At 44.4% G+C, this 24527-nt stretch overlaps 2 protein-coding genes across 2 annotated transcripts in view; one reads left to right on the forward strand and one right to left on the reverse strand.

Annotated features, from left to right (window-relative positions):
* The window catches only part of LOC146182062 (uncharacterized), a 161551-nt gene that overhangs the window by 84295 nt on the left and 52729 nt on the right, over nucleotides 1–24527 (reverse strand). The window contains exon 2 of the mRNA XM_084575887.1: nucleotides 18254–18340. The gene's annotated coding sequence lies outside the window, so the exon portion shown is untranslated. The remainder of the gene's footprint in view (nucleotides 1–18253; nucleotides 18341–24527) is intronic.
* The window catches only part of LOC146182067 (pyrokinin-1 receptor-like), a 356768-nt gene that overhangs the window by 8761 nt on the left and 323480 nt on the right, over nucleotides 1–24527 (forward strand). The gene's annotated exons all lie outside the window — the stretch shown is intronic.

Genomic DNA, 24527 nt, shown 5'->3' on the forward strand with positions numbered 1-24527 from the left:
TTTTATTTCTGGTATATCTTTTATCTCGGCGATTGTCTCCACATATCTCCACATATTATGGTGAACACAAGATCACATGGTCTATCTCTCCGCAGCACCATCGAATTCGGCCCGGCCGCACCTCGAAGCTAAGTGGCATGCCTTAAGAAACACCACGTTCATGTCTTTTTGCCGCATTGCGCAGACTTATGAAAGGAGTCACTGCGCGTAGTACTGTCGCTGAAATCAAGTAAACGACTCCGAAATGATAAGTAGAGAAAGGGCGGCTGTATTTACTGCAAAAAAAAAAAAGAAAATGCGAGCGAAGCGGTTATGCATAAGTGAAATGACATACATCCATCTAAACAAATGTGTGTGTTTTTTGTCTTTCTCTGTCATGGCGCCTTATAAATAAAAAATAACAATTTGTAGGTAGTACATGTTATTTAGTCGTCGAATTATTCATCCACGTTAGGTTCATGATGCCTGCGTTGTGCAATCCACCTGTGCAGAGCGCAACAAAGTCTCACTCGCAGAAAAATCTGCAAGCGTAAAAAAACAAACAAACAAAATCACCCTGTGTATTAGGTACACGCACTTTTATGCAAGGTCTAAACGAATCGTAAATCCCGGCCTCGGCGGCCGCTTTTCGATGGAGGCGACAAGCAAGGCGCCCGTGTGCTGTGCGATGTCAGTGCACGTTGAAGAACCCTAGATGGTCGAAATTTCCGTAGTCCTCCACTACGGCGTCTCTCATTACCGCTCCACTAGACGATTGAGAGGCAGACCTTGCAACGTCGTTGCGTTTGGCAAACAAAGTACTTTCTGCACATTGTTGGGCTTGTGGGTGCACGAAGAAACAATAACCAGACAAAAAAAAAGACGCGCACTGGAAAACGAAGAAGCAGACAGGAAAGAGGCTGTCCTGTCTGCCTCTTTCCTGTCTGCTTCTTCGTTTTCCTCTGTGCGTCTTTTTCTGGCTGGCTATTTCTTTCTACAATACTTAAGTTCAGACATACATGCATGAAAGCATACTCCTGTAATACGCGAAGCGTATGGCCGAAAAGCCGTCGCCATCATCGTAGGCCAAATTGACAAAAAACAAAAACAGTTTCGGAGAAAATGTGGTTTCGTATCAAAATTACGAGATGACCGTCCTTTGCGCAGCGTTCATGGTGGCGTCTTATACCATCTCGCTTGAAATTTAAAATCCATCTTCTAGTCAAGCTGGAGACTATTCTGCGATAGGGATTGGAACAGACGGCATATGCACCTCTGACATGTGTTCACTGAGAAGTGAGACACTGCGCCTTCCTTCCTTTCCTCAAAAACCAACTTAAGAAAAAATGATAAACGTACTCCCTTAGTGAAAAGGCGGTGTTAATTAAGGGCGCAGAGGCAGATACTTCCCTAGCGAAAAAACCCTATGAGTCGCAATAACCTCATACAACTTTCTCATAGTAAACTCATACTAAACTCATTCAAATCTCATACAATCTCTATTTCTCATACATTAAATGATATTTGTATGAGGTCATATGAGATTTGTAAGAGTTTAGTATGAGAAATATTTATGAGGTTTTTGTGACTCATAGGGTTTTTTCACTAGTGTTCGCCTTTATTTTCCCAAAAATTGACAAAAGGAAAAAAGAAAGACTGTGGAGGTTTATCCCTGTTAAGCTTAGTTATCCGAGCGCGAGCCCTTCAGCATGGCAACGCGATTATAGTGGTAGTTCTCTATGCGAACTTCTCGCTCTCTGTCAGGCTCCGCTTCTCTTGCCTGCTGTTTCTCGGCAAGCTATAATGGCTAGATGATTAGGCTTAGCCTGCGCCGAACCATTGATGCACTCGTACCGGCACGTGCCTCATCCACGGAGAGACTGAGCAGCCAAGAGCCGGCGAAGCAGCGGTTAAATCCCCCGCCTAGTCACATGGTACAACAACAGAAAGCATGGAGGAAGGAAAGAACTTAGGAGAGGCCCTGACGTCATTTTTTTTGAAGCCGGCGCGGCCGCGCCGCGACCGGATGCTGCAACGTCTCTTCTCCTCCTTTACCCTCCGCCTTCTCTTTCTCCGCGACGCTCACGTACCTAGGGCCCTTAGCAACGATGTTGCTAGTGGCCCGAGTTTTCATAGCAACACCGTCGCGCCGGTGCTAATGGCCCGACTTGGCTAACCCTAAATTTTGACGTCACCTCCGCCACACTTTCTCCAATGCATTGGGAATGGCAAGGGCCTCTCCTAAGTTGTTCCTTCCTCCATGACGGAAAGCCTCGGTTTCCACGATCGGGATGATGGCTCGGTGGCCTCGGGTAGTGCCAGGGTCGAGGAAGATGAAAAATCAGGCAGTGTCGGGAGAAGGAGAGTTGGCGCTAGGCCCGCTCCGGTGGCTCTGGGTCAAACGTGCAAGTGAATGACTTTGGGAGGTTCAGTTGCTTAATACTAATTCAATCTACTTAAATGATTTCGAAATCAGGTACTGAGGGGTATCCATTTCATTTACTAGTTTAATGCCGGTATAGCATCATTGATGAGCTTTAGGTCCTTACGCCCTCTATTCTATTCGCCGCTACTTGACACTTCGCTTAGTCATGTTACTCCGTCATGTGCGCAGCCTTTTCAGATTGATCGTTGATCGACCACTACTGGATTCCTCTCCATCCCCCCCCCCCCTTCCCCCTACCCATTCTCCTGAGAAGCTGTCGGCTGGCAAGGCACTCGACATTCCACATTACATCGCTGCAACTCTTTGCCGGTTGACAAGTCTTGCAAAGAATGCCTGAGCATGTCTAAAGCTAGGCAGCATTACTGTTTGTCAAACCACAAAAACATAATACAATGATAACACTAATTAATATTCTAAAGTGGAGCGAAACAGGCTCACTGCTCTATTTCCGCATCTCTGTGCAAACCACGCATCCCTGGTAAAGTTTCAGCTCTTACGGATTGTTAATGCAGGCTCCAGTGTAGCGTTAAGGAAGTTTCCTCGGTACTAGTGCACCACACTTGCATTTTCAGGGGCCTCTCTTCTGTCGTTTCAGTTTACGAGATAGTTTAGGGAAAGAATCCTTTATTTCTGCTAGTGCCAATCCATTACCCTGCCTGGCATCTCCTTTTTACGTTCCGCTCTTCACTCCCGCCTGCCGAGTTTGCGTGGTGTTTCAGAGAACGCGAACGGGGATACGACGCGCTCCCACCTCCTCCTGCCAACTCGGAAGTACCGTATAAACCGCGGCTCGCAACACTCTTAGAGCAACAAAAAAGGATAAAGATGATAAAAAAAAAAGTTGAGATTAAAAAGCGATGAAAGAAGACAGGCAGTTTTCGCCCCAACAATGTCTCCTAACCTCGTAACACGAGGCCCATGGCGGTGAGGTTGATGTTAGCGATGTCTAGGATTGTCTAACATTGTGTTTATGCGTTTATTTTCCCTCTGGGAAAGCAGTATGCACTGTCGAACGCACGGGAACGAAAAAAAAAAAAGTAACGATATTACTAGAATGGCCTTGTGTTTGAGGCGTTGGAAACACCTGGCGAACGATGGATCCTAAGCAGATAAAAACAATCAAATCTCTTCCTCGTTGCCCGATCTGTGAACAGAGAATAGGCGTAAGCAAGGCTATTTCTCCGATGTGACGTCGCCAGGAAGCAAAACTGAGAGCTTCGGCTCGGGTAAATTAAGCCGTAGTTCCTGGTAGATGCGAGAGCTACTTAGGAGTTGGTTTGGACTATATTGTGTGGCTTCATAAAGTGTCACCTTCACTTTTTTTATGTTTGTATAAAGAACACATTCTTTAGTAGCTGTCCCTTTTTTTCCATTGATATTGAAATACGTCTGACTGTACTTATCGTGGTAATTATTATTCAACTATTTTTCATAATAAATATGATTGCTTATTCTGAATAGCTTAACAATTTATGCGCTGCGAGAAGCAAATCAACGATAGGATGAGACACAGAAATAATTTTTAGCGCCCTTAATTTATGTGTCTAGGAGTGCATATACTCAAAATAATTAATACATAATATAAAATAAATATATGTATACCTAAAGAGTGTCGAGCACTGGTAAGAGCGAAAAAGAAATAAATGGAAGGATGGGAAGTGTTATTTTATAAACACTATTAAATATATATGTTGTAAAATTTGTACGAAATGTCTGAAAATTTTAAAGAAACATCTCTTTGAAATGGTGCCTTCAGTGTACTTTATTTACCGCTTATCACGGTGCCCCACACAAACTGCATAAATTAGATTTTAATTTTTATTTGTGAAATATTTCAAATCCTAGGCTCCTCATGGAATGGAAAGTTTAATTTACTTGAGTTTCTTGCTTACCCAGTCATGCTCGGAATTTCTCGGCTGCAAAATAGGTATTGAAACTTGTTTTCTTTGAATACATTATTCATAGATTTGCATGTTATCTTAGTCCCAATCAGAAGATTGCTTGTCTAGATTATTGAAGAAAAATATTTACGTTTAAGGTTAGTTAAGCCTGTCAATGCGTCATCGGTGCTGATGTCATGTGCAGGGAACTGACAGGCCTGGAAATCCCTGTTACACAACTAAGAGCTATGTGCAGTCCTTAAAGGGTCTTCCGACAATCGACGATTTGACACTTTCTAGGTGCAAATCACACCGAGCGTTTACGTTCGAACAAAACTTGAAATACTAGTAATCTTGCAGAGTTCTAGCTGAACTTGGTTAGCGTTTCTCATTGTGCTTCTTAGGAAATTAACCACTTTATTAACAGAACTGGAGCTTTGGAATTAGCTCGCGCAAAAAAAAAGAAAGAAAAGAAGGAATGTCTGATCACCTAACACAGAAGATGCAACCGACACGCCCTTCCAGTGCTTAGGAACAAACAAGACTAGAATCAATATTAAGCCTCGCGGGCATTGGGAGATCTTGCGAATATTTCCTTGCATCGTGCACATTATTTAGATCAATAGCTTATGTACACAAATACTCAATAGTACGCCTATCTTGGAAGCAAAAAAAAAAAAAAAAAAACCTATGGAAGATGGTTGCGGTACAGTGGAGTAGCAAATACACACACAGAAGAAGGGAAACGACACGTTGGTGAAGCGCTCTTCTTGATCCGATGGAGAAAACAGCATGCACGATCTCAGTGTTTTGATCCGGCCCGTACGATCGTCAGGATGAGAATGCCGTCAAGGAATAAAACGCGGGATCCACTAAAGGAAATGCACACACGCGGGGGATTTGGGGAAGGGTGATGTTCAGGAAATGTGTTTACATATGCTCAGTGAACGGCTGCGCTGAAGTGATACAGACATCTTTTTTTCCACAGGCCTCAACAGATTTCTTTTCGCACACGTGTATCTATATATTTTTTTCGTGGTACGAGAAATGTCGAAGACACACGAATACCGTGTCAAAAACGCTGGCACGTGTTAAATTGAAAAGCATTAATAGAATACTGATGTTTTGGTTCCTTTCTTCGGTTATTTTTGTCCATAATCTACCAATGCTGTTTGTGAGCACGCTACGTGTGATGGGAAATGACGGGCGTTGTGTTTAAAAGTGAGCTGGCGTTGCCACGTTCTGTCAAAGGACTCGTACTTATATCATTTGCTTATGACAGCCTGTAATTGTTTTTCAAGTGTCAGAAAACATGAAAGTAAATACGATAGCAAGGAGTGTTAAACAATTGAACTCTGACTAGATGATAACAAGGTTTTAAGAGACCCTTCAGAGCACCCCCCCCCCCCCCCCGCCTTCCCTTTCTCCGTGTGTGTTGCACACCAACTTTTAACCTCGCCTGTCTCGTCTGAATTCGTTACCCGTGCATGATAATCATGATTAGTTACATTGGAGCAGAGTCTGGGTGTTGTTTAACGTTAGTAAAGTGCACGGCAAAACGTGACGTAAATGAGGCACCTCCTAAAGATAACTCTAAAAATGCAGACGTGAAGCACCTAAAGAAAAAGGAAATAACACGCACATTAATCGGATACCATTGCACCCCCAATATACACACTACGCAAAAGCGTGACGAGCGGGAATGCGAGGGTAAGGACTACGGTCTAGCTGGAGGATGAAGTAGGCGGGGGTGAGAAGGTGGGAGAGGGGAGGATGTCACTTTATGGCGTGTAAGGATTATTCTGCGCTCGATAAAATTTAGCAAGCTTGCAGTCCGCATCACCCACGCGTAACGGCGTCCACGTATATGCTTTACGGACCCTACGCATCGCTCTCTCTCATCTTAATACAGTGCAGCGTTCAACATATTATGAGGCTAGCTACTAGCTCAGTAGTCGGACTTATCGTGGCGTTTAGGGAGGTACTGCAACTGCGTTTTTGTTGCTTAACGAGCTTGAAGGAAAATGTCAGCCTGCGTGAGCAGTGTTAGGTCTCGGTTATGTGGTGCTTCTCTTTCTTGTGTTTTTTTTTTTTCTACGATTATGCTGTCACTACTGAAACTTCGTATGTGAGCTGCTTTGTAGCAGACAGTATACTAGGGCAAGATAGTTGAATCGATTGTGATCTTGGCGAACCTAGCATTTGTTCATAAATGTGACAGTGTAAAGGAGCGTAAATAAGTCTAGGGAGCTCGACATTCTCATTTAGGGAGATAATACGCACTGCCTGAGAGAGAAGGAGGTTTGTGTGACCATGAAAGACAACGCCAGGGTTCACTACAAACGCGTCGATTTTATCATTTTCAGACTAAATTAAGCAACGTGCAAATACTGGTGAGAAATCAATATTCCAGTCGCTTTACTACACTTCTCATCTATACATAATATAAGCGCTGTGTGTCGCTCTCACACCCTCGATGCCGTGACATACCTTTGCCCGGGCTAAAAACCACTTTAATGAATTCTTCACTGAAAAGCGTCCTCCACGCATTCACTCTGTTTTAGTTACGTTCTGCATGAAAACTTCTCATCTGAACCTAACCACCTGACCCGGTGATGCTTTCCGTACTTAGTGATTCCCGATCTGCGTCCGTGTGTTACCGACATTCACCTTTCTACAGAGACCCGCGTCCGCTTTCGCAAAGTGCCCGAGTCGCTCAGTGCTACCGCGGAGTTTCACTCCAACTATGAAATACGTAACATTATCACGCGCTGCACCGTTTATTACTGAAACGGAGTGGGCGAGGGTCCGCACACACTTCCACGGCGTTGCGGTGACTGCGACTCACGCTTCGCCTGGCGCGCCAGAGTCGTGCGGAAAAGACACGCCTACGCGGGCTGCCGCTAGCGCTGTACGTGATTCTATCAGGAAGCGCTTCGTTCCTCTAATGACGTCGTTGCTTAGAGTGCATTCCCCGCAGCAGCACGCGTTTCTAGCAAAGTGCGGCGGTGCATTAAGTGGATAGCGTCGAGTGCCCGCAGCCGAGTCGTGCGCCCGTGTTTCCCTGGTGGAGAGATTAGGCGACCTTCATTCTCCGAATGCATCCACGGTGTCACGCGCCCACGGGGTTGCGTGGCGGCGGAGACGTGGCTCTTTGACCGCTATGCGATGAGGATGCGCTGTCTTCCTTCTACGTTACGACCGTGTGACGGAGTTGGTGGTAAGATAAGAACATAGGCAATAGAGGCATGAGCCGACGCTCATCATGCAGCAAACCACGATTCTTGTGCGCGGAACGTCCAGCGCAGTCTATCGGAGTGTGGGCAGTGTAGACAAGAATGGTCCGATAATATTCCGCTTGACATTTTTATTGTTTCTGTGTCGACCATTAAAAAACAAAAAAACATAGCTGACTACAAAATAACAGCAGAAGCTTGGCTCCATGAATGTTGCTGCCTTTCGTGCCCATTAAAACAGATATTAGGACTTTTGGTTCGGGTCTTCTGCCGAGGAAGGTACGCGATACACCGGGGCACAATAGGCGTATCCATGAAAGGAAATGATTTAATTGAAAATTTATTAGTGATGTTTCTACAAATTCGAGTTACTATGATATGCGCTCAGTTTTCTCTAATGGCGAAGGAAAAGTATCTGGACAAGTACGAAAAAAACAAAAAAAAAAAACAAGGACTCGTCTTCCAACAAAATTGAACAATGCGGTACGATCATAACAAAAATTGGAGAATGAGGAAAATAACCAAAATTACAGCCCCAAAAAACGAAGCAATCTATACACTCACGCATAGTGTATGCTGCAGATACTGGACAGTCCCATATCGTAGCGTGCGATAATAAACTTGTTTGCACAAGATGCCGTTTATGTACAAGAGGAATGGTGTTATTAGCTTTGTATAATGAATTTGAATATTATTCTGAAAATTAAAGCTGGCAGCAAAGTTCCGCGTTTAATTTTGAGGGCTAATACGACAACAGTGCTCACAACCACTTTACCTTTTGTTTGCTGTTTTGTGTTGCTGAATTTATCGATCATCTGCTGAGAAGCAGGAGCCTTAAATTATCATCTCAATTATTTTTGCTTTCTTGTTGTCAGAGAGTCTACACAAACACTGTGCACTGGCTGAATTCGTATCGTAACCTGACTCCTTCGGTGCCCGCAATCTGCGACTGAGGTGCGCTGTGTATGTGATAGAGATAATACTTCGTCCCTCTCTTGAGATCATTTTTCGTTTTCTGTTCCTCTCCTATCAATATTACTGGCCTAATTAATTTTGCCGTAGCGTCAACAACGCATCACATTTATTTCCTAACGTCGTTGTTCGTTGACGACATCTGCACAGTGCAAAAGAAGACAATATGATGTATACATATGGCATCCACTTTTATTGCGAAAGCAATACTGCTCGAAGTTTGAGCCTTCAGCGTGGAACGGCGGTGACCACCATCGACCTTTGACCTTTAGACAACCCCGTAGACGACCCCCGTAGACGACCCCAAGCTGGCAGGAGCTGCCAACTTGGGTATCTCGTTTCACATGGGACGGTTATGTCAGACTCAGCCTGCTAGGACCCTGGCATTCACGTTACTCCTATAGGCCACTAATGCACATTCATACGGCTTGGTTAAAAAGGGGCTTTATATGTGGGCTGGCGAAGAAGAAGAATTAGAAGAATGCTCGGTCACCCGCAGCTATTGCTTTCGCTCAATATTCGGTTCAGCAGCGTTGCACTCTTCTAATTTTTTTCCCCTACGCTTAGGACAAAGTGGTCTAATTACTTCCCAGACCTACCTTTTATGTTGCTCTTTTATCATCAGCAATGTAATCAACAAGCTGTTGATAGATGACATTGAGGTAAAAAAAAAAGCTGCATATATTCCCACAATACATTCTTTAGAGCCTATGAAGGACGAGAGGTGAGACGAATACCTGGCCGATAGAAGGAAATGAAAAATGCGTTGACAGTACCCTAGACGACAAGCCTAGCTGCAAGCGTTAAGTTAGTCGTAAATTACAGCCTTTGTTATCCAGTATCTTTGAATTTACCAGCCATATTAGACTCTTCCCATGTGCCGGCTACTCAGACCTTAGAAAATATAAATATCGGCTATTATTCGGAAGCAAAATCTTGTATTTACTTTAGAGGAGGGTCCGGGGTGGCACAGTGGTTAGGGAGCTTGACTACTGTGCCCAAGGACGCGGGCAAGAATCCCGGGTTCGGCGGCCGCTTTTCGGTGGAAGCGAAAAGCAAGGCGCCCGTGTGCTGTGCGATGTCAGTGCACGTTAAAGAACCCCAGGTTGTGGAAATTTCCAGAGCCCTCCACTACGGCGTCTCTCATAACCTGAGTCGCTTTGGGACGTTAACCCCCCACAAACCAAACCAAACATACTTTAATAACGCGACACCGTTAAAGACCGCATTATAAACGCGTTGTGCACCGTAAATCACACTGATACCTCTGGTCGACAGGTTACGTGCCCGGTACTGCTTTATCGAAGTGTTGTGTTACGCTTTGAGACCCGCGTATGCGTGAAAACAAAACAAAACTACAAATTTCAGCGCGTAAGCAATGATTCGTCTTATTACGGAAGGATGAAGGCCATCAATCGGAGTGGTAAGTGGAACAGCTGCTGGTTTAATCTTTCGGGCAGTGGAGCACACGTTCAGGTCAAGACTGGGAACAGGACTTTAGATGCTGTCACAAAAAGATAAGGAAATGTTTAACATGGCTAAACTTAAGTAGACAAAGCGAAAGCGTGCGACTCCTTCGTGGATGTCTGCGAATCTCAAGGACACCATAGGCAATGTTATATATTTGTGTAGATATGTACCGGTAGAATGAAGTTTGCCAGGTGTGTGAAGAAGTAGGTGTGACATGTAGAAGGAGAAGCGAGCGCCGCCTTTAAGAGTTTGATCCGATAGCGTAGGTTACCACCCCGCCTATAAAACTGCACTTTAGCCAAGCCGCATGAACATGCCTGCGTCACCTAGGGGTAAAATGAATTCGAATGTCATGACAGGCTGATTCTGATATCGCTCTCCGATATGAAAGGAGACGCTACACTACTGACAGTCAGTGCACGGCTGTGTCAGCTGCCAGCTACCGCCTGCCACCGCCACGCTCGTGTATGTGAAACACATGCCGACCAAGCTACGGAAGTGCGTAATAAAGCTTTCGATTTAAGAATTACCGAGCACTAGAAGAAAGCTGCCCAACTAAAATTGAACCTATAAGGTGAGAAAGTTGGAGAATCAGCCGCGCCCGTGAAGTTCCTTCATGCCTGTTAAAAGGGCACTGACTCCACTCAGCTCCCCAGCTTCCATTAAACCCATACTAACGCGCAAGCTGTGCCGACGTACCATCTGTGAAACTGGCTCAGATTAACGTCACAACTGCGAACGGAAGCCTTTCTTCTGAAGCCGCCAGCTTTCCAGGAAGAAGAAAGACGTGAAAGTAAAAGAAAATATAAGCGGAACCCCCAACTCAGCACATTTTATCGTCCGCAAGCGGGAGCTAATTTAGTGCGACACGGTTAGCTTCGTTAACCCTACTCTCGTCCTCCTCTCCCCTCCCCTCTCTCACAGCTCCGTCTTTCGGTGAAGAGCGGGCGAGGGTAACTGTGCGTGGATGCCGCCTCGAGGAATGCCGCGTGTCGACCTGCGTAATTCATACAAGCCGCTGCATCGCGTGCCAGGCATTTTACGGCGGGACAGAGTTTCCACTTGATTTCGTAAGCGGTCGCTGGGTGGCGCTCTCCTTCTCCCCCACGCCACCTTGTTTGCATTCCAAACCTAGGCCCAAGCAGCGAGCGGTGCAGATATATCCCAGTCGTGTGCGTTTCACTAAAAGCGGGCAGCATGACGTGAACTGGAAATTAAGATTTGAACTGCCACCAGCAGGTATTGCAAACATGCTGGTCTGAGTAAGAACAATTCGTGACTGTCGGGACGCATGAAAAGGATGTATCATGCCTGTACTGATTGGCTCAAGCACACACACACGAAATCGGATTACGTGGTCAGTTTGTGATTGGCTCTCAACGTTTCTCCACAAACTGAGTGAAACGGAACATTAGTTGGCGGATGTTCTTCAGGCGGGTCATGTCAGGCGGAGAGGTGGAAAGAGAGGCAGAGAGAGAAGTAGAGGCAAAGGGAAAGGTAGTTGCAGATCTCTTGCCTTGCGATGGCTTTTGGGCAGCGTGATTTGTAGCGCGCATCTCTAAGCGACGGATGGAAACTCGGTTTAGTCTAAACCGCTTTCTCTCTCTCGTATTGCACCAAACTTGTAAAAGGATAGTGCGCTTACTAGGCACTTTTCCAACTCGGTATATTTGCTTACATCGACAAGGAAATAGGGCCGACACTGCGGCATAGGGAATGCGGTAGACGAACAGAATCCTCCGAACATTCGAAGAGGAATGTAAGAGACGTCGGTGTAAAAAAATCTCGCCGCGAGCGCCGAGCAAATGTACACCGGCAAGCATTCAAGTGTTTGCCCCCTTCCGTGGAGCTGAAATTTAGTATGCGTGTTCCAGTGGCTGTATCGTGACGCGCAGTCTGTTACAGGTGAGACGAGAAAGCGCCCCCCCCCCCCCCCCCAGATCGAAAAAAAAATAAAAATAAAAATAAATACTACGATTGGGTAATATGCCGGTGAGTGGAGTTTTTTATAACAAGGAGAAAAGAATAAGGACAACAATGTGAAGGTGGATTAGGCGCCATTAGATTGCTTATATCTGGATTACAAAGACGTCCAGATAACTGGGACGAGAAGCATGCAGTTGGAACGCAGCTTTCGTCAGCCAATTTTGCAGGCACTCCCGTTAAATTCAGTGACTAAGAATTTTGACCTTGGGCTGATTCAATTTCGAAAACACTGATTACTTCTTCTTAAGGAAGAAAAATTTGTATTTTTGAAGTTCCCAACCTTACAACTAAATTTTAACGAGGTGACCTATATTCTGCCCCTTTGTTTTCTACTTGGCAAACAAGTACAGGCGATTCATTGCGTGTCAGGCTCAATCGCTGCACCAACGTTGGTAGACACTTAGAGGGCAGTGTTGCCAGGTTAGCGGTTTTAATGATAATGTAACGGTTTTTTGCATTGTTTAGCGGGTAAAAATGTATTGCAGGAGGCGGGATTTTCAGAAATTTAAAGTCCTGTTGGCTGTTTTTTTTTTCGCAGTGTTTGGTTGGTTCTACAGCTTTTGCGTACAACAAACTACGCTCCTTAATAATATACTGATTCCTGCAACAGAACATATGGAAGCATGGCGACACCTAATGTCAAGGTAGCGAATATCGGAAAATGTCCAATACACCTTCATTTGATTTATGAGCTATTTTTAATGCAACCGTTGAGCCTGCTGTTGCCGGGCTTGGTGTCCGGCAGGCAGACTGGTGCCTGTCATATATGCGCAGAAGTTTAGGAAAGAGTAGCTACAGAACCAAAAATTTGGAAATGGGTACCGGAAGTTTTGAAAACAAACGAAACATCTATGTGTAGTTTGAGAGTCGTCGGTGCCCCTCCCTCATGGGATTCATGAGTCGGCCACGGAAAAAAGAAATCGCTACCATTCAGCTGAAACCAGGATGCCCACTCTCGTCAGCTGCAACAACCGCAGCAGCCCAGATGGATTTTGAGACGAGTGAACAAGTACAGGGATGCTTCCAGCGAAAAAGCGTTCTTCTAGCGGGCCGCGGTTGCTCGCTCCATGATGATGCCGCTCTGATCAGGCAGGAGTTTGACGCGCGTTTAGTCAACTCAACATCATCAAACATAGACAGGGATTTTTATATAAACGGACGAAATGAATCCTGTCATAACTGTTCAGGCCGGGCTCCGAAGGGAGAATAAATGCCGCTGAAACCATGAACTGCTCATAGGCGCGATTAAAAGATCGGTATGGTATGAAGGCGTATGTCGTCAGCAGTGCTCGGCTTTAGAAACAAAGGTAGGAGAGAACAATCGCCCGCAGACTTCTGGACAAACTAAGATGACGCGGGCAATATATTTATGCGAGTAAATGCCTTGCAGTCAGCGGTTTATAGTCAAGGAAAAAAAAAAGGCCTCTGCGACTTTATTTAAGACATACAGAAGTTAGGCGGGATAACATTAAGAATGAAAGTATTCGTAGTCCGAAGTTTCAAGTTGTTAGGAAAAGAGATACTTCCCATCATATTAATAACATTATTAACATTCTGTAAAAACCTCCCATGGTGGCTCAGTGGTTGGGTGCCCGACAGATGAACCTAAGCATGCAGGATGAAATACCCGCCATGGCATCCCGCTTTTCGATAGAGGAGAAAAGCCAGGCTCCCGCGTGCCGTGGATGCCAGTGCACGTAGAACCCCAGATGGTCGAACCGATTAAAGTTCCCGAAGCCCTCCTCCATGGGTTCCCTCATAGCATGAGTCCCTTTGGGATGTTAAAACTCTACAAACCAAACCAAGTGTTATTTACACATTGAATAGTAGACTAAAATGCGTAATCATAATCTTTCTTAAAATTAAAATTTTAAATAAGACTGTTTTTGGGGGTGTAGGGCTTCCTGTTTCAGATTTTCTATTTTTGAGTTGGCAACACTGCTGAGAGGCTTCCAATATTCGCTTAACGTGGACTAACTCTGCCAAGCTAAAGCAGCCTGTTCCCAAATAATTAACTCCATGTATTTATATATTATGAGCTTATGTGACTTGTTAATGTGATTCTTAACCTAAACGTAATATCGTCAGTAACTACCGGGAGGAATATTTAAACTGGATATCTAGTGGTGCCTCAAACATTGCACGTTTCTAAACCAACCCATTCTAAGTTATTCCATTCTTCCGAGACAAAATTTACGGCTGCATTTACCAAGCTGCGAATGACACTAGAGAGCCCCTTAATTTATTTACGTTTTGTACTGAGTTCGCTAGCAGCATAAGCAAAATAAAGCAGTGAAACTCTGGCAATATATTTCCTTAACTGGATTCTTAAAATATGAACCAAAGCCAAGATATTAACGCTCAAAGTACAAATACCCCTTGCTATTTGTCTCCAGACGCTCGTAATATATAAGCACTGAACTAGGACGAGGGGACGTTAAAAAAGGAGAAATACGGCTGAGAATACGAAACTAAAATTTTTGGTTGTAAATATCAAGCCCGAAAGAGTCGAGCTCCCTTAGATAAAGCTTAAATGAACATTACTTAAAGAATGAGTCTAGCGTTACCCTTGTCAATTATGATTATATGTGGCTTTCTGAACTCCACCTCAGACATCCGGCCCGGATATAAGAAACTCTACCGCAGCGCAAGGGGAAGCCGCAAACGATAGCTGGCGGACAGAAAGAAGAGATTAAACGGTCCTGGTCGTGCGGTTCCATTCAGACTCTGCTCGGAAACCTATCGATGAGTTTTGTTGCTGTTCATTCTGAGAACCTGAAATTTCTTGCCCTTTGGGTCGAACAGCCGCCGTCGCCTTTGTTCTTTGCCCTGGAGCTTTTAAATAGTTCGCAGCGCTTCGCACAATGCCCCCCTCCCACTACCCCCCCCCCTCCCCTAGCGCTTCCGTGCACGGCTGTGAAAGACAAATAAACACGAGACCTCTTCCTTTCTTTCTTTCTTTCTTTCTTTCTTTCTTTCTTTCTTTCTTTCTTTCTTTCTTTCTTTCTTTCTTTCTTTCTTTCTTTCTTTCTTTCTTTCTTTCTTTCTTTCTTTCTTTCTTTCTTTCTTTCTTTCTTTCTTTCTTTCTTTCTTTCTTTCTTTATTTCTTTCTTTTTTTCTTTCTCGCTTTGTTTCGACGCTTTCATTTTAGTTTTTGAAGCTTTATTTCATCACTGCTGTTGAAGTACAGTAATACAGCTGACATCAAGAAAAGCACTAAGGGTTACTCAGAAAAACATAACTTTCTCAAATGCACTATATTGTCCTGAGTGTTCTATCTGCTCAACTCGGCCAAATAATAATGAAAATAACCATGCACTGGAGTCGCAATGGGCGCTAAATAAACCTTCTTGCACTCAGAAAAAATGCAGATAATTTTGGATATAATTTTATTATCATGGAAAAGTAGGGATGCATAAATTTTGTGTGGATATGGGCCTAGTGCTCTGCAGTTACAGCTGTACAAGTGACGTCACCTGGGAGTCGCCTCGTCAAACGGCAGATGTTGAACCGTTACCTTCGCGGTCAGCTCCAAACAACGGTGTGCTTGGTCACGGGTTTAACCGTATTTGGTGCACCATCTGGGTGCCGCCACGTCAAATGGCGAATATTTAACCCTACATAGATCTAGTCAGTTTACTGAACCTGAGAACCGGGCTCGAACCCAACCACTTCGAATCCGCTTTAATGGTTATTTTTTCATTTACTGTGAATGTGTAATGCTCCATTTCTCTCTTTGTTGGCTGGTAAGCTTGAAAGACCCGCTAAGGAGAGTTACGTGCTGAAGCTGCTATGCCGGACTTACTGTGAATTACTAGAGCGAGGCCACGTGATTGTGACCTCACGAAACAGCTCAGCCAATCACAGTGACGGCACAAGCATTAGACGGTTTTTATAGGCTGTGACGCTCCGAATGAGTACTAATAAATGCTTTGCGCTCTATTACACTGTCCATCACAGTACAGCAGCTTTTCGAGACGAGCCAGAACTTTTGTACAGAAATTTTGTAACTGAAGCCAAAAATTACAGAGTTGCCCATTTGTTCAGCAATGTTTTAGTGAAAAAAATTGTGGCTTATGATACAACTCTGCACAATAGGCCAGACGCTTCTGAGCAGCCTCCAGCTGGTTTCATTCTGCTAGTGCGCACTGCTTTTTTGGAACCTTTGATTTGAATTTAGTTAGACAGCGTGTTTATTAACTAGCTTGCATCAAAGCCATAAAAGCTTTCCTTTGTGACCTAGTTCCGCAGCGTGTTCATCTGGCGACCAAAGGGCCTTGGCTTAAAATCCGTCCTGAATCAAAATTTTTCTTTGTATAAAATTGTGAAGAACACGTGCAGCATGCATGCAGTGAAGGAGAATGCACCGACTACAGTTATTCCGCCATTAATTTACCTTCATTCAGTGACGTCCATACAACTTAATACAGCGTAATCCTCCTAAAGCTACCGTTCAGTCAGTTCAGTTCAGTCGTTCATTCGTGTCCGACTCTTCGTGACCCTATGGACCATTTCACGCCACGCTTTCCGGTCTCTCACTATCTTCCTAAATACCGTAACATACAGTAATCTACCATTACTTGCAACGGTGCAAGTGAATCCAACGTAATTCACTCTAATATACCGCCCGCCTCCATTGATATCCACTTTTTATCCTCCGCAATCAAACATAATTTTCCGCAATTAAACTAAATCAAACTTAATCTACTTTATTCCACTCTACAGCAACCTAATTAAATGAAATCGACCCTTAACGTAATTCATCCCCCTTAATGCGATTAAATAACTCTTAACCTAACGCAATCCATCTTTAATAACGTATAACCCATAATATAACGTTATACAAGTTAAACAATGCAAATGGATCCCATATGCAATTTTTTTCATTGCAGACAACACGTTACGTGGGTACAGTGAAGTGCTCTAACGTGGGCTTCACTAAACAACGTCATCATGACATAGGTTTTTCGGCAAGGACGTCATCATCATCCTCATGAGCCTGACTATGCCCACTGCAGGGCGAAGGCCCCTCCCATATTTCTCCGCTTAACCCGGTTCTGTGCTAGCTGCATTCACTTGACCCCCGCGAACTTCTTAACCACATCCGCCCACCTAACTTTCTGCCGCCCCCTGCTACGCTTTCCTTCCCTTGGAATCTAGTTTGTTACCCTAAGCGACCATCGGTTATCCTCTCTTCGCACTACATGTCCTGCCCATGTCCATTTCTTCTTCTTAATTTCCACTAGAATGTCGGTAACTTGAGTTATTTCTCTGACCCACTCTGCACGCTTCCTATCTCTTAATGTTACCCCTACCATGTTTTGTGCCACAGCCCTCTGGGTTGTCCTCAACCTAAGTAAAACTCTCTTGGTTAGCCTCCACGTTTCAGCCGGCAAGGACGTGGCGTGGATTTTTCGACCCAACGCCGATGCCGCCTCTTCCGCTTCAATGAAGTCAGCGCTTCAAAAGCTCCAGTGTATAGGACACAACTCGTTGGATGCGTCAACCGCGCCTTGAAAGAAGGGATAAAGATGGGAGTGAAATAATGCCAAACCAAATCCGAAGAAGGAGGCGCTGTCCAGTCTAAACTTCCTAGCTAATGACATCGTGGCTGGTGAGTGCGTAAGTAATTAGTTGCTCAGCTAGTGTGGCAGAAATGATGGATCGAGCGCAGCACCATGGAAGGTCAGGGAAACCGTCAAATATATTGAAACATTTGAAATATTGGATCACAGATTCAATATTTCGACGTTCATTTAGGTTCTCATTCGTAAAGACGGAGCTTTGAGGGGCACAACGAGAAAGAAGTTATAGTTTCGCGCATTGTTGATTTTCAGCCTCGAAACGAAACTAAGGCTCACGCTGACAAAAGGTTATTAAGCATAAGGGTGGACGATTCAGGCAAGTTAGTTAGCATGCCGCAGCCATGGAGACCCTTTCGACAGCCTTGGACGAATGTCCGGGTCATCGATAGACCTTAGCTTATCCCGAGCTTCTTTAGAGGGATCAGATCAGGAAAGTGTTCTGAGGGAGGATTACGAATTTAGCTCGCCCGGATCATAAAGTCGAAGTCATCTTTCTCTTCACAAAAGCAGCAGAAGGCCCCTTAACAATATCCTTATTTATGAATTTTTATATTTAGTTTGTGTTGGCGAGGGTCCCCGTCTATAGCGGTCTCCGTATCACCGTAAATTATCTGGTTAGTGTTTTTTTTTTGGTGTGAAAGGACTGTTCTTATCGCTTGTAATGTGCAGTGAGTTCAGAGTAGGATATGAGTGGCTCACCGAAAGATCCCGGTTCCTGGCTTTGCGTATACGGCATGGCAGGCTAATTCTCTAGCGGTCTTGTTGGGCAGCCTCATCCCCGGATTCCTGAAAGAATGCATTCATGGACACATGTGATGCTTCAGCGATAGCTCAACATGCAGGTCTCTATGAGCTGGAGGTGTGCACCGATAAGTGCGACAGTGTTTCTTCATAAAACCAGTGTGGAATGAGGCGTTTGTATCTGTCGCGGTGGATCAGTGGTTAAGACGCTCGTCACAGAATCGTTACGTCACCTGTATTCACGGGTACACGGCTTCGAAAACGACCGCGGTGGGCGCGTTTCGATGGAGGCGAAGCACAAAAACATCCGTTTGTTGTGCGATGTCAGTGCACATTAAACGTGCCGAGGTGGTCGAGATTACTCCGGAGTCCTCCATTAAGGCACCTCTATATCTTTCTTCTCTCGCTCCCAGCTTCCTGCCTTCCATTACGGTGCGGTCAAGTGCCCGACGAGAATTGTAATAGATACTGCTAAATTCTTTAGCTTTAAATTAACTTACTTTACCTTTAATTAAACTTTTGTGAAGCGTTTAGCCTTCATCGCAACCGGCGACCGTGGCCAGGTTCAAAGTTGGTTGGTTATACTTATTGTATAAGGTTTATAAGGTTGGGGGTCCAAAATGACTCAGGTTATGAGGAGCGTCGTACTGGTAGGCTCCTCAAATTTCGACAAGATGGGGTTCTTTAACACGCTATGGCATCGCACAGCACACGGGCACTTTGCTTTTCAGCTCTATCAGAAAGTTACTGCAGCAGCTGGGATTCGACTCCCCGTCCTTGGGTTCAACAGTCGAGCGCCCTGACCACTGTGCCACAGCTTGGGGTCAGTTTGAAAACGACTCTCCGGCTGAGCGAATTATTTCTTTTGCTTGCAATATGTATATACCTGGCTGTTCGTGTTTGGTGTGTTTAAAAGCAATACTCCAAAGGGTGCAGCGGGAATTGCATCTGAGCAAGAAACAGAAGGAGCAGCAAATATGTCACTTCTGTTATAAGTTTAGACTCTGTGCTTCATCAGCGATCGATTTCTCAAATAAAGGCATCATGTCTCCTATGTGTAAAACAAATGAATCGAGGTTTCTGCCTCGCATAAAGCTAGGCTGCTTCAGTAAGATTAGTATTTTACAAAAGCTCTGGTGTGAGGCCCCTGCTTCACAGCACATAAAATAGAGGATTGTGAATTTTGAAGTTCCAGCGTACCGGAGGGTCTCAGGCTATGTAAGATGCCTTAGTTGATGGCTTCGGATTGATTTACATGCCTGGGTTTTCAAAACGTTCGCTGATATTGCCCAGATGAGCATTGCATGCCCCCATCAAAATACGGAAGCTGCCGCAAGGATTGAAGCCATGATGCCCCGGCCGCGGTTCATAGCAAAACAAAGAAAATACTTCCGCAAAGAGGCAATCTCAGTGAGGAGGCGACACATTGTACAGGGCATGGGCATCAATTTGTCTATAATATTCGTTGAGGGAATATATGCTCTCTTTCTACAGGCAATCAATGATAAAGACCCACCTCCTCACCCTTTGCAGAAAAGAAAACTGCACCTTTCCAACTTGATAAATTTTCCTGGCCATTTTATTGCTTTTTTTTTTCATCATAATTAACACCTGGGGGAGCTCTGAAGTAGGGAGAAGCGCCTCCAAAAACTTGAGACCTGCCGTCCTACCGTCCGTGCGCCTGTGTCTTCCGGACTGATGAGCTGGGTGGAGCTTAAGCGATATGACAGACATATGGCAGAACCTTCTTGCACGTAGTTCGTAGAACGCGACAGGAAGGATGAGCCATTTTTAATTAACATCTCTAGAGGCAAGGGACATTCTGCCGACCAGCTATAACTACCCAGAACTGCGGCGCAACGCAAACAAACACGTAGATAGAAACACAACACAGGCTCACACACGCCCCTCAAGCTGCAGTCGTGACCAACGCAAGACACGGAGCCAATACCGAAAGGTTTTCGTGAATACAGGAAATAGTGGCTAAAGAAAAAAGTCATTTATGAAAGAGCGCCCCCCTGCCATCGAGTTAACGGGTTTAAGTTGAAATATATGCATTCCATCGTCTTTTATTCCCTTATTCTGTGACAGTGCAGGCTGTTATCGTATGAAGCATGCTACCGGAGGCATTTTACTTGGCCGTTCTATTATATTAAAGGAACTGCACAAGAATGCTAAATTGGGCGAGTTGGTGCATTCGCATTTTAGGAAACGTAGTTATTTTTTTTTTGTCCTTGTCTTTTTTGCGCTACGTTTCCTAAAATGCTATTATATTAACATCACCGTTATTTACAAACACGCTTACCTTTGAGAGAGACATGTCATTAGACAATACTAAAATGTTCACGGACAGTCAGTACCAGACATGTATGATTCTTTATTAGGATTGAATACTGTCGGGAGGAGAGACTTGTTTAGGTGTCTCAAAAGCACCAGAAAAAGCGAAGCATTACAGAAGAGAATGAACGGCAATGAATAGATTCGAGACTCGTCTAGTAGGTGCTGGTAACGCTGCTTTGTTACCCTAAAGTATTTTCATGTTTTGCACCATGTTTAAAATCTCTTAACTTTCTACACTCAGGGCTGTAATTTCTGTTTCCTAAGCATATTTGTGCCCAAGAAACTTTTTCTTTGCTGACTGCCTGTACAAAAATTATGTCAGTGCATCGCTTTAAATTTGCCTTGTGCTTCATTTCCATAGATTTAAAACAATACTAAAAAAAGATGTCAAACAAATTGGCATCACTCGACGTGCCCAATAAGCTCACCTTAATGACGACAATTATAGTTAAAAAGGAAGCACGCAACTCTCCACAGGAGCCCATTCACATACATATTATGAGAAATACGTAGCCGCATAATATAAAACACCTTTGAGATCTCGTTGGCTTCAGAAGGACTGCCTTAAAGAAGTAAGGCAATGGAGTGTGGTCTTCCATGAGTCCTCTATTTTGAATGTTCTAGGATCTTTCACTGGATTAACTTGACGCATAATACTAATCCCACCTCTTGATATATCACCTCAATCCTGCCACTAATCCGTCGTAATCGCCATTCTTTTAGTAATATTGGAAGGGCACAGCGCAAAAAAACACGGGACGAAAGGAAGAAGACACACGAGGCGTGTGTACGTCTTTTTCCTATCGTCCCGTGCTTTTTGCGGTGTGCCCTTCCAATATGAATCGATACCAACTCGCCCAATTGTCTATCTTTCTTTTAGTCATTTAAGGATTATTCTAACCCGACTTCATTCATCCATCCAATAAGCCATTTTCAACACCCCAAAATTTTCGGGCGGCTCAACCGATTTGCTGGGCCAATTTTTGGGGGACCGGGCCAACGTTTTGTGGGAGTTAACCAGAATTTTTGTGGTTCGCTGATTTTTTGGGTTGTCGTTGGACCATTTTCACATTTGGCGCCAACATGTGATTGATACCTTGATGTCACGTGATATTGTGGACGTCACCACTCTCTCGACCAATCAGGAGATTTTGTGACTTACAACGTGAGGCTTCGTATTCTACGACGAGTGAAAACCTATCGTGTTATTAAAGTTCGAGAAATATATCGCTCAGAATTATTGTTATACGCTCTTTCAAAACAAAACGCTCGAAGTAGAGAGATAAAGGCACTGCACGCGCGTAGGGAAAGACGAACATGTGGATAGGTGGTGCGTGCCAAGTGGTAGGACACCCCTTCCCCCCCCCCCCCCCCTACCCCTCCTCCCCTCACCGTTTAGCTGTTTGTGAAAAATGGAGCCACAATATGAATCACTGGGAGCCCATGTATAAACGTTGCTGGGCTAAAGGAAATATCGTGTTTCGTATGCTGAAATACGCCCACGTTTTTTATGCCTGCACGATATTTAAGCCCGTCTAGTGTGCCGCAGGCTTGCTGATCTTTGAGCCTATTTCTCTCAGCCAGCAACCAAAGCACAGTAGTAAAATTGCCATGAGATCCCTTGCTATTCGCTGTCACGTCTTTGCTAATTGCCCGACCAGTGCCCTGACAGCGAAGCATAAACACATTTTGCATAATCGCCCACGGCCTGGCTCCCAGAAAAGATATTTGAAAAATAAAAAGAAATTCAGTCAGTGCATTTCTGAACGAGACCTTGGCAGCCATTTGGCTCCGACCCAACTTTTTCATTTCGCGTCACAACATACTTCCAAGGTGATGAGCCGGCATTCTTCACTGAACCGGGTAAAATTTCAGGCTGGTGAGGGTGCTTGATGTTCCATAGCGTAAATAGAAGACCAGAGACAAGACACGAGCGCTTACTTCCTCTGACGTTTTTTTAGGTGCTCACAGAATCTATACAGGAACGAATGAGATGAAAATTTTAAACGGTGATGTGTGAAGTTTAAATTCATACGTTTTTCTCCACTGAGCTTTGTTCCCCGCGCTGAACAGATAGAACTCCATTGCATGAGCATGAAGCCTGTTTTTTATGTATTATATTGCACGAGGAGTGAAAATGCTTTAGCATTTAATTTTTTTCAGCACTTAAGATCAAATATTTCTTTTATCGACATAACTATAAAGTCATTCATGCACCAATGAAAAAGAAACATTCTTTGTCCTTTTCTCTTCGCTTTAGCTTATTCACGTAAAATTTGCTATTCCTTTGTTGTTTTTTCCACTCAGTGGCCGATGGTCGGGTTTGAAAAAATGTAACCATGGCTTTCTGTGACGAATACACATTTTTCATTAACTTCTTTTTCCTTCCAGTGTGATAAACTGAGTACTGACCATGCACATTTTTCAGCAGAATATTTGCACAATGAACATGACTTCAGCGTGAAAGATAACCCAGTTTCTTTAAACTGAGAGGGCACAATGGGGGGGTTGTCAGCTCAACAGCGTCATCAAGTTGTGCTCTTGGGGTCTACATCCGTAAAGGATACCTGTGTAAACGTTCCCCATAACCACCTTCTCGCAAGAAGCCAGTCCAGCTCAAAGAGTTGCGATAACGTTTTCAGCGTTGGCCCCTTTTAGAGTATTATGGAACGTGACAAATTAGCTTGCTGTTTTCTTTTTTATACCTTCTTGTTAATTGATGTAATTTTTTTTTCGGTGGACACAAATCGCGACAAGGAAGGCTAAGACTTACCTCGTCTCGAATCTGCTTGTCCTTAAGGACAAGTAAACATGGCCATGTCTGCATAGTGTTTGCTTGTCGTCAATAGCAAGTAGGGCGACATGCAGACAAGGCCATGTTTTTCCAGATGGATCACCATATCCAAATGTGTACTAAATTTTTCTTTATAGTAGTGTCGCCTTTACATCTTCTGCAATTGTACCCATGATTCTCCTGCTCATCCTATATTTTGCAAGCGGCAGGTGTTTAGAAATTCACCCTCAGTGCTGCATACCTTTGTATCGCTGCGGTTTAGATGAATTTAGGTAATGTTAACTGAGTAGAATGATGAACAGGTAATAGGTAATAGTGGACAAATAGCTTGAGCAGCCCCAGTAAGATGGTGGCTTTCTTTTGAGTGGTTTGCCTTGTGCGTATGAAAGTGTTCAAATTAGCAAGCTTATTGATTAACCGCATGTATTTGAGATTATTACAGCTGAAACAAACATATCAACAATGTTACAGAGAATTGCTTGGAATGAATAATCATATCAGCACTCACGATAGAATGAATACAATGGTCATTATACATCCACGCTTACCCCGCCGGGGTGGCGCAGTGGTTACGGCGCTCGAGTACTGTTCCCAAGGACGCGGGATCGAATCCCGGCCTCGGCGGCCGCTTTTCGATGGAGGCGAAAAGCAAGGCGCCCGTGTGCTGTGCGATGTCAATGCACGTTAAAGAACCCCAGGTAGTCGAAATTACCGGAGTCCTCCACTACGGCATCTCTCATAGCCTGAGTTGCTTTAGGACGTTAAAGCCCACAAAAAACACAACCACAACCAGATCCACACTTACGCAACTCCAAATTGTAAAGAATAACAGGGTACTATTATGCTGTTTTCAAGTTTGATGCAATAGCCAGGGCTTCAATATTGAGGATATAATCATGGTGGTTGCCTATTTGAGTGCAGAAGAGCAATGAGCCGATGACCGGCGAACAAAAGGCGTGAACTCCATCGCGTGTCCAATAGTACTCCACGATTGCGCTTCCTCTCGAAACGTCATCAGCAGCGCGTTCGAGTGGAAAGGACCTCTTACGTATAATAGAATTCTTTTTTCTTCTTCGCATTCACGCTCGTCGGAACACA

Source organism: Amblyomma maculatum, chromosome 8, assembly GCF_055883805.1.
Source record: "Amblyomma maculatum isolate TAMU_Amacu chromosome 8, ASM5588380v1, whole genome shotgun sequence".
Classification (NCBI taxonomy): domain Eukaryota; kingdom Metazoa; phylum Arthropoda; class Arachnida; order Ixodida; family Ixodidae; genus Amblyomma; species Amblyomma maculatum.